Source organism: Aegilops tauschii, chromosome 5, assembly GCF_002575655.3.
Source record: "Aegilops tauschii subsp. strangulata cultivar AL8/78 chromosome 5, Aet v6.0, whole genome shotgun sequence".
NCBI lineage: Eukaryota > Viridiplantae > Streptophyta > Magnoliopsida > Poales > Poaceae > Aegilops > Aegilops tauschii.
The window spans coordinates 110896281-110909845 of NC_053039.3; the positions used below are offsets into that span (position 1 = coordinate 110896281).

At 45.6% G+C, this 13565-nt stretch overlaps 2 long non-coding RNA genes across 2 annotated transcripts; one reads left to right on the top strand and one right to left on the bottom strand.

Moving 5' to 3' along the window:
* Positions 1-3877: 3877 nt before the first annotated feature.
* On the bottom strand, positions 3878-7893 carry LOC120963876 (uncharacterized). The gene is made up of 3 exons (XR_006663708.2): positions 4649-7893; positions 4487-4546; positions 3878-4385 (listed from the first exon to the last, which is right to left on the bottom strand). It is a non-coding gene; the product is annotated as an uncharacterized lncRNA (long non-coding RNA).
* On the top strand, positions 5501-8395 carry LOC141023308 (uncharacterized). Its single transcript, XR_012184238.1, has 2 exons — positions 5501-5677; positions 6839-8395. It is a non-coding gene; the product is annotated as an uncharacterized lncRNA (long non-coding RNA).
* Positions 8396-13565: the final 5170 nt, after the last annotated feature.

Here is a 13565-nt window from a genome sequence, read left to right on the forward strand (position 1 = left end):
CCCCTTCCGAACCGGAAAGTAGCACAGCGCGGGAAGATGTTCCTGTGGTGCCTACACCGACTGGGGAGGAAGTTAATGATGATGATCATGAAGCTTCGGATCAAGTTACTACTGAACTTCGTAGGTCCACAAGGACACGTTCCGCACCAGAGTGGTACGGCAACCCTGTCCTGGAAATCATGTTGTTAGACAACGGTGAACCTTCGACTATGAAGAAGCGATGGCGGGCCCGGATTCCGACAAATGGCTAGAAGCCATGAAATCCGAGATAGGATCCATGTATGAAAACGAAGTATGGACTTTGACTGACTTGCCCGATGATCGGCGAGCCATAGAAAACAAATGGATCTTTAAGAAGAAGACGGACGCGGATAGTAATGTGACCATCTACAAAGCTCGACTTGTCGCTAAGGGTTATCGACAAGTTCAAGGGGTTGACTACGATGAGACTTTCTCACCCGTAGCGAAGCTGAAGTCCGTCCGAATCATGTTAGCAATTGCCGCATACTATGATTATGAGATATGGCAGATGGACGTCAAAACGGCATTCCTTAACGGCTTCCTTAAGGAAGAGTTGTATATGATGCAGCCGGAAGGTTTTGTCGATCCTAAGAATGCTAACAAAGTATGCAAGCTCCAACGCTCAATCTATGGGCTGGTGCAAGCATCTCGGAGTTGGAACATTCGCTTTGATGAGATGATCAAAGCGTTTGGGTTTACACAGACTTATGGAGAAGCCTGTGTTTACAAGAAAGTGAGTGGGAGCTCTGTAGCATTTCTCTTATTATATGTGGATGACATATTATTGATGGGAAATGATATAGAATTCTTGGAAAGTATAAAGGCCTATTTGAATAAGTGTTTTTCAATGAAGGACCTTGGAGAAGCTGCTTATATATTAGGCATCAAGATCTATAGAGATAGATCGAGACGCCTCATTGGTCTTTCACAGAGTACATACCTTGACAAGATATTGAAGAAGTTCAATATGGATCAGTCCAAGAAGGGGTTCTTGCCTGTATTGCAAGGTGTGCAATTGAGCACGGCTCAATGCCCGACCACGGCAGAAGATAGAGAAAAGATGAGTGTCATCCCCTATGCCTCGGTCATAGGGTCTATTATGTATGCCATGCTGTGTACCAGACCTGATGTAAACCTTGCTGTAAGTTTGGTAGGAAGGTACCAAAGTAATCCCGGCATGGAACACTGGACAACGGTCAAGAATATCCTGAAGTACCTGAAGAGAACTAAGGATATGTTTCTCGTTTATGGAGGTGACGAAGAGCTCGTCGTAAAGGGTTACGTCGACGCTAGCTTTGACACAGATCTAGATGACTCGAAGTCACAAACCGGATACGTGTATATTTTGAATGGAGGAGCAGTAAGCTGGTGCAGTTGCAAGCAAAGCATCGTGGCGGGATCTACATGTGAAGCGGAGTACATGGCAGCCTCGGAGGCAGCACAAGAAGCAGTCTAGATGAAGGAGTTCATTACCGACCTAGGGGTGATTCCCAATGCGTCGGGCCCGATGACTCTATTCTGTGACAACACTGGAGCTATTGCCCTTGCGAAGGAGCCCAGGTTTCACAGGAAGACCAGGCATATCAAGCGTCGCTTCAACTCCATTCGTGAAAGTGTTCAAAATGGAGACATAGATATTTGTAAAGTACATATGGACCTGAATGTAGCAGATCCGTTAACTAAACCTCTCCCTAGAGCAAAACATGATCAACACCAGGACGCAATGGGTGTTCGATTCATCACAATGTAACTAGATTATTGACTCTAGTGCAAGTGGGAGACTGTTGGAAATATGCCCTAGAGGCAATAATAAATGGTTATTATTATATTTCTTTGTTCATGGTAATTGTCTATTGTTCATGCTATAATTGTATTGTCCGGAAATCGTAATACATGTGTGAATACATAGACCACAACGTGCCCCTAGTAAGCCTCTAGTTGACTAGCTCGTTGATCAACAGATAGTCATGGTTTCCTGACTATGGACATTGGATGTCGTTGATAACGGGATCACATCACTAGGAGAATGATGTGATGGACAAGACCCAATCCTAAGCATAGCATAAAAGATCGTGTAGTTTCGTTTGCTAGAGCTTTTCCAATGTCAAGCATCTTTTCCTTAGACCATGAGATCGTGCAACTCCCGGATACCGTAGGAGTGCTTTGGGTGTGCCAAACGTCACAACGTAACTGGGTGACTATAAAGATGCACTACGGGTATCTCCGAAAGTGTCTGTTGGGTTGGCACGGATCGAGACTGGGATTTGTCACTCCGTATGACGGAGAGGTATCTCTGGGCCCACTCGGTAATGCATCATCATAATGAGCTCTATGTGACTAAGGCGTTAGTCACGGGATCATGCATTGCGGTACAAGTAAAGAGACTTGCCGGTAACGAGATTGAACAAGGTATTGGGATACCGACGATCGAATCTCGGGCAAGTAACATATCGATTGACAAAGGGAATTGTATACGGGATTGATTGAATCCTCGACATCGTGGTTCATCCGATGAGATCATCGTGGAACATGTGGGAGCCAACATGGGTATCCAGATCCCGCTGTTGGTTATTGACCAGAGAGGCGTCTCGGTCATGTCTGCATGTCTCCCGAACCCGTAGGGTCTACACACTTAAGGTTCGGTGACGCTAGGGTTGTAGAGATATGTGTATGCGAAAACCCGAAAGTTGTTCGGAGTCCCGGATGAGATCCCGGACGTCACGAGGAGTTCCGGAATGGTCCGGAGGTGAAGAATTATATATAGGAAGTCAAGTTTCGGCCACCGGGAAAGTTTCGGGGGTTACCGGTATTGTACCGGGACCACCGGAAGGGTCCCGGGGGTCCACCGGGTGGGGCCACCTATCCCGGAGGGCCCCGTGGGCTGAAGTGGGAAGGGAACCAGCCCCTAGTGGGCTGGGCGCCCCCCCATGGGCCTCCCCCCATGCGCCTAGGGTTGGGAACCCTAGGGTGGGGGGGGTTCCCACTTGCCTTGGGGGGGAAGGCACCCCCTGGCCGCCGCCCCCCACCCTAGATGGTTTTGGCCGGCGCCCCCCCTCCCAAGGGGGCCTATATAAAGGGGGGAGGGCAGCAACAACACAGCCTTGGGCGCCTCCCTCCTCCCCTGCTACACCTCTCTCTCTCGTAGAAGCTCGGCGAAGCCCTGCCGGCATCCCGCTGCATCCACCACCACGCCGTCGTGCTGCTGGATCTCCATCAACGTCTCCTTCCCCCTTGCTGGATCAAGAAGGAGGAGACGTCGCTGCACCGTACGTGTGTTGAACGCGGAGGTGCCGTCCGTTCGGCACTCGGTCATCGGTGATTTGAATCACGGCGAGTACGACTCCGTCATCCACGTTCATTGGAACGCTTCCGCTCGCGATCTACAAGGGTATGTAGATGCATTCCTTTCCCCTCGTTGCTAGTATACTCCATAGATGCATCTTGGTGAGCGTAGGAAAATTTTAAAATTATGCTATGATTCCCAACATGGACGGCAAGCTTCAAGCACTTGATCTCTTCATGATGCTCCACTTGAACTTGCACACGACAATCTTGATGACGATCACCACTTGATGTCATCCTCTCCAATGGTTGAGTGATATCTTCCTCTTGACGCAAGCCCATGAACACGTACCTAACCCCACATAGAACTCCCACATAGACCATGGGTTAGTACACAAAGCACAATGGACAATGCTTACCATACCATTACCTTGGGATCACTTGATCCCTCTCGGTACATCTTCGACGCTTTGTGAGTTGATCAACTTGATTCACTCTTGACTTAGTCTTGATCAACCTAGAATTTTTCCAACTCTCTTCATTTGGATGATGTCTTGAAGGTAAACATGAATGATCACACAATCTTCTTCTTCAAGACATGCTTGCAATAAGATCAACTCTCACATGACCAATCTTTGGATAATTCCTCAATAGCACCTTGGTCAACACAAACTCTCCTTGAAACCAACATATGTACTCCAAGAAAAGCCTATGGACAAACCTTCAAATATAACTCAAGGCAACCATTAGTCCATAGAGATTGTCGTCAATTACCAAAACCAAACATGGGGACACCACATGTTCTTTCAGAAGTCCTGGATCACCCTTTATGTAATCTTCACTAAAAACAGTTATACCTTCAACCCCGTGAAATTCAACATTCTCTTCCACTATAGCTTCGACGGAATCTATAGTTTGTTCTTCCACTTGTTCGGTTGGCATCAAATTTTCATGATCTACTTCCATGGAAGTCACTTGATCTTGATGATTGACATTTGCTGAAATATTGACATTTTCGTGGGTGCTTGGATTCGTTTTTGAGCTGCTGCCACTACCAATCACTTCAAAATACCTTTTCAAATCTGCAATGACAAGATTAATATATCACTAAAATCTGCTGGAATGTAAGGCTTCAAGATGCTGTTCAAAATTGCTACAAAATTTCAGAAAAATGAGAAATTACCTCTTCCTCTTTTCTTTGAATTTGCTAGTCCCTTCCCCCTTCCTTCCATCTTCTGGCAATCTAGACAGAACAACGCCGGTTCAGATAATGGAGAATTGACAGAAGAAAAAACGCCAATACCCGACAAAGTTCAGACTTCAGAGTTCGGACCCTAGGGATTACCAGAAAAATCCCTGACCCCGGTTGTGGCCGTCGCCCCCTGGAGCCGCCGCTGGAGCCGCCGCTTGCTACGCCGCTGGAGGCCTGGAGCCGCCGCTGTGCAGCAGCCCTCCAAGCCCCCAGCCCGTTGCCGCCGTCGACTGCCCGTCGTCGCGCCCGCCTGGTCCTCGCGACCTGGCCAGCCGCCGCCACCGCGCTAGGTCTGGGTGGGTGGAGTTGTCGCATCGTTCTGTGTGTGAGCGTTCGTTTTTTTTGTGGGGTATGTCGAGGCTCTCAAGCCGATGTCCAGGTACAAAAGCGATAGATACATATATAATTATTTTCTTGGCCAAAAATCAAGATATGGCGGGTGACATACCCTGTTCACCGGAGCCCTCCGCCAGTGTATGTGGTAGTCCATTTGAAATCTTTAGAAAGACATATTTAGGAACAGAGGGAGTAATTGTTATTGGCTTGGCTCCAGGAATGCTCTTACCCCTATCTAATCAAATTGCACGAGTCTGGACAGGAGCCTGGTGCCAAGCCATCATTTGGAAACGTTTTCCTCCTCACAGCATTAACCCCACTCCTCTTCCTTTCCCCTCACTTTTCCTCTTCCTGCGGTGAGGCACCCTGCCCCGGCTCGCGCGAGCTCCGCCATTCCTCCTGCTTTCGGTATCGTCCCGCCCTCCGACGTACTCTGCTCCCGCAGCTCCGCACTCCGCTCCTCCTCGACCTTGCGGACGCTCCTCCGAAGGTCGCGACCGTGCATCCGACGCCGCCGGGGCGACCTCCTCCTCCGGGGCGGCGCGATCTCCCGCACTGAGAGGGGCAGAAAATGGACGGTGAAGCAAGAGGAAATACTGGGGGGAGGCGCAGGACCAGAGGCGGAAGGCGAGTGCCCAGGCGACGGCGAAGGCGACCACGAGCCACGCCGACCCCCCTGCGGCTCGCTGCCCGCGCCGCGTCCCCCTAGGCCGCCGCCGCCTTTGCAGTGCCGCATGGTCTTCACGGTCGGCACCTCCATCGCCTCCGTCCTCATGTCGTGGGCAGGTACGCCCCTGTTCACTCCCCCTGCCGTGCCCCGCAATTTGTATACTTCGTATGCTGTTCTCGGGTTCAGAGTGTATCATTGGCTTGTCCGGTTGATTACCTTTCTGCGTTTCAATTGCTGCTGTATCTGAGGGAGTGACATAGGGGGTGATGCAGTTGTGCAGCTGCTTGCTGCTGAACCCTTGTTAGTTTGTTTGGCATATGTAAGACTATAGGACACACCTCAATCGGAACCACAGCTGCACTGGAGCATTTTCGTTTCAGAATGCTGGTGACTGACTGCAAGTGCACCAGGTTACAGTCTTATTGATGAGTTTTTTCCAATGCTATATACTACTTGTAGTCATTTTTTCATATGGCAAATTCATTTTCGAGAAATCATGCTTGTGGTTTCTGGCAAGGCAACTAAATTTGGTACAAATTTAATCAAGAGAAGTTTTTTTTAATAATTTGGACAACTAAATTCGGTAAAAATTTAATCCCCACCAACTCGCGCCGGAACCCGCCAAGAACCTCCAGTACCTTCTCTGCTCCCGTACATTTAGCAGCAATTTTGTCAAAATTGCTAAGGATCCCTAAATTTTGCCATGCCATCAACTTTGCCATGTCTCCAATTTTTTCCAATGGCAAAATCTCATGTCTCGGCATTTCTGCCATGGCAAATCGGTTTTTTGTGATTGCAACTTGTCATGTTTTTGTTCCCACGGCAAATAAATATGCCATGTTCTTTAAGGTTTTTTTTTTGTTAAATCCAAAACATGTTTGTATTGCCATGGTCTACAAGAGTTCATCAGAATTATTAAGCAATTCTCCGTATTGACATACAACCAATCCATGATGATATTTGTCAAGGCAAATTGTTCGCTACTTTAGGTTTTCACCCCATGGCAAATTTTAAAGATGTTTGCACATGGCAAATTCATTGCAATTCATAATTAGTTAAAGCTTTTTGTCATGGCAAAAATCTTATTAAACTCTTTTGCAATGTATCGAATCCAATTTTTTGCCATGTAACCAACACAAATTTTTCCATGGCAAAAATGTCATTACTTTTGCCATGCCACCAATCTTTGTTCTTCGTTCTTTATTTTTTTATAGCAAGCGTTTCTGTTTTTTTACTGACTGTCTGTTTTTGGATTCCTTTTAAATTTTTGGCACAAGGTAATACGATGGGGGAGGCCCAGCAAAGGCTAGCGCCTTATCGGGCCGGTCGCGCTTGGAGGATTGCCCCACCGAACGGAAACGTTCGATCGATCAGACCTTCCAAAATCCTAAAAAAAATAAAAATCAAACCTTCCAGATCAAAACGATTCGTTCGCTGGGGGTTATGCCCAGATCGAACGTCAGCTCTAATAATATATTCCCTTCGGAGTATTATTAGTTAGGGTCCAAAAACGAAAGATCTGCTTCTGTGTGCGGATCAGCTTCTCCCTTCGTACGATCTAGATTCCCCTCTCCTCCAGGTCGTTACACGATTGGATCTACATCTCTCTTTCAGCGACAGGAAATTTCAGGATATCAAGTGGATCTTCATGCACATACTTCAATCCCCTCTGTTAAAGAGTCGGATTGGAATTAGCCTGCAGGCCGATCGAATTGTATCGCACGCGGAAATGCAAATAGCCTCCCAACACGCGTGCGTGTTAGTAATCCAATCCGATTTGCACTGGAAGACGGACACAGGCCCCGCCTCAAGCTTTTGATATATTCGAATCCTATCACAGTTGGGCAGGAGACACCTATATATATCGGCTTTTCTAGCATCTTGGTGGAATTTGCTCCCTCTCCTGAAGTCGAGAAGTAAACTAGACAAGTCTAGCCATGGATTCTGTAGATCAAGATCGTCTCCTAGACGAGGCTATGATTGAAACGAGAAGAAGGTGGGGGTGGAGCCAGGAACAAATTGACGAGTTTCAGAGGGAAAGGGCAAGAGATCGAGAAGCACTGCGCCAGGAACTGGCTGCAGAATTGCGTGAGAGGGAAAGCATGGAATATGAAAGAAGACATAGGGACCGGGCCTCCGGGCCAGCCATGTTGGATCTGTTTGTTCCGGCAGTCGGCGAGACAAGGGAACAAACCTGCGCGGTGTGCCTTGAGGATTTCGTGGAAGGCGGAAAGAAGCTGAGGAGGATGCCCTGCTACCACTCCTTCCATCAGCGCTGCATCTTCGACTGGCTTTGCTTTAACCGTCGCTGCCCAGTGTGCCGCTTTGCGATGACCTCCGTCGAGGAGCAACGTGCCCTTGACCAGGCAAAAGCCGAGGCAGCGGCGACATGTGGTGATGGGCCGGAGGCAGCCAAGCGACGGAGACTCGACCCGGCTACTGATTGAGGCAGCCAAGCCCAGTGAACTAGACTCTGACACTTGTGATCTGAAGACGATGGCACTCGGCCAAGGACTTTCTCTCGCTTCTGATCTGAACTTGCCTTCAGTACATTTGGCTACTGATTGCATAAGTGGTACTCCAAAGTAGCATGGTGATTTTGGGAGATTAAGGCTAAGATGGGACCTTTGACGGAGTAAACATGATGCATGATTATCTCTGTAACCTGACCTTTTTTTAATCTGTGTAACCTGACCCTGTTATCTGGGGATGGGCAACCCCTTTTCTCTTCTCCTCACATGCGGCTGTAACTGCGCCTAGTAGCGTACGCTGTGTACGGCCCGCGTCCTTGTATACTTCTACCTTTTTTATCAATGAAATGACATGGAATCTCGTGTTGGGTGCCCACGATGAATGACACGCTTGTGGGATGGTGCGCGACCCAAAACACCAATGAGGCACACAAGAGGATGCTCATTGCTCTACGTATTCTAGCCATGTGGGAGATCTGAAAACATCGCAATGCAATTGTGTTTGATGGAGCTACACCATGGATAAATCATGTGCTCCGTCGCTTCATGGAGGAAGGACGGAATTGGAAACAAGCGGGTCTACTTAAAGGTGACCTTGCCGGCTTCTTTAACCAGGTGGAACGGCGGGCTAGTGTGGCAAGTTAGCTTATGAGGAGGGAGTAGAGAGTAGGGGTAGAGGTGGTGATGTTGTGCATGTAAAATCGTGTAACAATGTTGTGGAGGGGCACTTTCACCCAATTCCTTCTTTAATATATATAGTACGCACACTCGTGCGTATTGGAGAAAAAAAGACATGCAATTTCGTGTATTGGCAAAAAAATGAATTTACTGGTTTTCAATGAACTTGCCCGTTACATAGATCCCAAATTTCCAAGAAAATCCAGATAATGGAAGAGTTGGTCAGAAAACCGAACTCCAGCAGAATCGTAACCCAATAGCTTACTAAGACGCCCAACAAAACTGCTTGATTTTCGCAATATAAAGGAGAAGTTTATCTTCTATAAATACTCTTTCCCTCATATGTCTTTTGAACCGAAACCAATCATTCTACGGTATATATTAAATTAAACAAAATATTTACATACAATTAGAAGCAAAAGAAAGCAAAAATTAACCAACCATGCTCTATCAAAACCCATCATTTTCAAAAGATTGACTTAAAAACTGATCAATCCAGCTGGAAACTTGGGCCTCAAACTTGAACTTGATTTTGTGCCGTAGAAGTTGGAGGTCATTTTTCAATAATCCTATCCAAGATTGAATAGAATAGGGCTGTGATCTGAAGATTTTCCCATTCATCTGTATCCAAATGTTTCAACACCCCATGATTAAGATTTCCATAGCAATTGGTGTGGGGAGAGCTTGGGCTAGAAGTGTAACCTCCTCATAAAGAGAAACTCCTTTGTGTCGATGACCAAGTAGATATTCCCCGCAACTAAAGGCGAAATCACAGTCGCAAAACAAGTGTAGGGAGGTTTCTTCAGTATTGGAGTGACAAAGTTCACAATTATAAGATGGAAGGTGGAACGATTTTCTGTGGAGGAGGTTCCTTGTATTAACTCTGTCATGCAGCAGCAGCCAAAAGAAGATCTTATATCGGAGCATGGTGGCATTCTTCCAAATTTTGGCAAAGATTGGTGGGGCCCGATCTCCATGTTTGAGCAGTTTGTACATCTTAAATTCTTGATGGAGGATAAATCAACTCCGCATGGGTAAATCCACTTGTCATAACTGCTCCCAATCTGAATTGCTTGGGTAATATCTTGTAGCTATAGAAATTGCTGGTGTGCCTCTGTTGAAAGGGGAGTATGAAAGTTGTCTAGAGTGTTATCAGTTTGGAGATATTCCCGAATTGTCAATTTGTCCTTGGAAGAATAAGAAAACAACTCTGGAAATTTCTCTTTGATTGTTCCAGATTCACAAATCATCCCAGAAAGAAATGGTGCTGCCCTGACCAATCACCCCTCTTGTGACAAGCTTGAATTGAGGAAGAAGCATGATGATATTCCTCCAGTAGAAAGAGCCCATAGGCCTTGCAGAGAGTACCCCTTGAGGATAATAACAATCCCAAATCAGATGGACCCAGGGCAGATCATGATGGTTTAGGAATTTGTGGAGATGTTTCACTAGAAGGCATTTGTTATGAGTTGCAATGTGAAGAACTCCCAATCCACCCTGGTCCTTGGGAGTGTAAATTTTGTCCTAGGAGATAAGAGTTGTGCCTTTATCCTCCATACCATACTTTCTCCAAAAGCAGTGCTTGAGGTACTTGTTAATCTGTTCAACAATGCCAGTAAGGAGTTCCAAAGTACTCATGAAAAAGGTGGGGACACTTGTGAAGACTAATTTGATAAGAATGAGCTTGTCTCTATATGACAAAAAAGTTGAATAGCTAGAGAGCCTTCTGTCAATCCTTTTAATTATGGGCACACAATCCTCTAATTTTGGTTGGTCAAGCTGAGGGGCAATCCCAAGTATGTGAAAGGGAAGGCACCAATGGTGCAACCCTAGTTATGAGCCAGAAGTTCCATTTTTTCTTGACTAGTGTTGATTGGGATCATAGAGATTTTTCAAAGTTGATCCTCAGGCCATCATAGACTGAGAAGTGCATGAGCAAATTCTTGAGTTGTTCCAATTGAGTGGTGCAAGCTGGCATCAAGAGAATAGTATCATCTGCATATTGTAATACTGGGAAGTCAGGGTAAGGATGCCATTCCATGGGTTTGCTAATGATATTATTATTCATGGCTTCATCCAAAACTGACTGCAGCAGATCAACAGATAAGACAAACAACTGAGGGGAGAGGGGACCTCCTTGTCTAACCCCTCTTCTACATAGGAATTGTTTACCAGGGACCCCATTTAAGAGCACAAATGAGTATCCAGAGATGAAAATAATAGCCATCCACATAATCTACCTTTCTCCAAATCCTCTAGCAATTAGAATCTCTTTAATGGTTTGATGTTCTATGAGGTCAAAAGCCTTTTGGAAATCAAGCTTTAACACCAAGATCTCTCTATCTGAGGAGTTGCATTGATTAATGTATTCATAAGCCCAAGCTAGGAAATCCTGGATGATCTGTTCTTAATGAAGCCATATTGATTGGTGTGCACCAGTTTGAGAATAAACTTCTGCAGCCTATTAGCGAGCAGCTTAGTGATGACTTTGATTGATCAATTGAGCAGAGAAGTAGGCATGTAGTCATTTGGAGTAGCTGGGCCATCAATCTTGGAATCAGTGTGATGAAAGAGGAATTAATATTTTGTAATCTGGTCTTCTCATGATAAAAATCATCAATCAATGCATAGGAATCAAGTGCAATAATGTCCCAGCAGGCCTTGACAAAATTAGTGTTAAAACCATTAGGTCCTGGTGCCTTCTCAGCGGGAAGGTCTTTAATAACAACATTAATTTCTTCTTTGGAGAAAGGGATTTCTAATATGTAGAGGATGAGTGTCTGTTGATGAGCCCTTCTAGGTTTAGCAAATTAAAAGTGGGCACTGATGTGTTAAGCCTATCCTTGAAGGCTTTTAGCAGAATGTTTGCTTTGGAGTAATGACCTCTGACCGTGTTATCATTTTCATCTTGCAAACTGTGAATGTGATAAACTCTGTATTTGAGAGTAGCTTTGGCCTGAAAAAACTGAGAATTGGCCTCTCCAAACTTTACCCACCTGATGGTGGCCCTCTGGTGCTAGTAAATTTTCTGCAATTCCAGAAGGTTCAACATGTGTTGTTTTATGAAATTCTCTGCCATTCCATTCAACATCTTGCAAGGGCCTAAAATCCTCAATAGTATCCAAGAAGAAGATCACTTCATTGGTGGCCTTGATTGTGTTGCTTATTTGTGAGATTGATTTTGCCCAGTACTTTAAGCATTTCCTTAGTCTTTTAAACTTGGCAGTGATTCTCTTAGCACTATCTGTGATATTAATATCCTGTTCCCAATTGGACTTGACAATATCTTTGAAGCCCTGAATTTGTAGCCAGTAATTCTCAAATCTGAAGATTTTTGCTTTTGGGATATGAGTTCCTATCTGGATTTAGTAAGGAACATGATTAGAAACTGGTTTAGCAAGGGGAAGAACCAATGTGTTTGGGAAGTGAGCAGTCCAAGCTTCTGATGTGAACACCCAATCCAACTTCTCAAGCAAGGGGGCACCTTGCATATTACTCCAAGTGAAACTCCTGCCTTTCAATGGAATTTTCACTAAGGCCAGAGAGTTTATAGCATCATTATATTTCATCATGTGAGAGAAATTTTCTCTGGGCCTGCTTCTGTTATGTGGATATCTCATGTAGTTAAAGTCTCCCACTACTGCAGGATGCTGCTAACGTAACACTACGATCAGAGACCCTTCGACGAAACTGTGTGTAATGCAATAGTCGCAAACGATGATGTAAAAAACCGTCAAAAAGATGCAAAACGTTTGCGATGATGGATGCATCAAACACGGTTCAAAATTTAGTTGCGTGTACGATGAGGGGCATACGGTTTAGTTCAATGAATTGTTTGTGATGAGGCAGAAGAACAGAAACGGGCAGCTAGATGAAGGTGTGTGTGTTATACAACATACGGTTCACTCGGATGAACTGTTTGTGATTAGGCAACACAAAAGAAACGGTCAGCCAGATCAAGGTGTGTGCGTTATACGGCATACGGTTCACTCGATGAACTGTTTTCGTTGAGCCAAGAGAATAGAAATGTTTCAATTTAATAAGATGTGTGTGATACGCGGCAAACAGGTCTGTAATCAGAAATGTGTGCGAAAACCGATAATAACACAGACGATTGTTGCTAATAAGACGTGTGTGTTGTGCGTTGGGATTGCATACATAACAACAACATACACACACACACACACACACACACTTATAAGGACATGGTTGCATAACCAAATTAAACATCCAATTACATAGGTGGCTACTACACACATGACATTTGCACACACCAAAGTAAACTATTACATGCATAATTACATAGGTGGCTACTACACGCATGACATTTCCATACACCAAAGTCAACTATATATTACATGCATGATTAACTAGGATAAACGATCATCTGATCATCATCTACTTCTTGGGACGCTTGCCGCTACTGCTCTGCTTGTGGCTCGATCCGGCCTCGTCGATCTCGGTAACGAGGTACTTCCTCATGTCAACGATCTGCCTGTGCATCTCATAGCATGTGTATATGCTCTTGGCTGTGAACATGAGGTGAGGTTCATCCAGTTGCCGCATCCAGGCCCCATGCCAGGATACGAGACATGTTCTGTTGGCCCTGCTTCATCTTTTCGTAGTATGGGTCTATGATGGCCGAGGCGAGTTCAACCAGGGAGTCCTTCTTCGTGCTGCCCCAGACCCTGTAGTGCTCACGGATTTCGAGAAGGTTCTTGCAGGCCAAGCTCGTAACCCTGAGCGCTTTTACATCGTCGGTGGTTTCCACCGTAGCAAACTTGTAGTCGGTGCTGTTGACAAACCTGGGGAAACGGTCGCAAGGCTCTATGGCCATGCAGTAGTGGTAGATCAG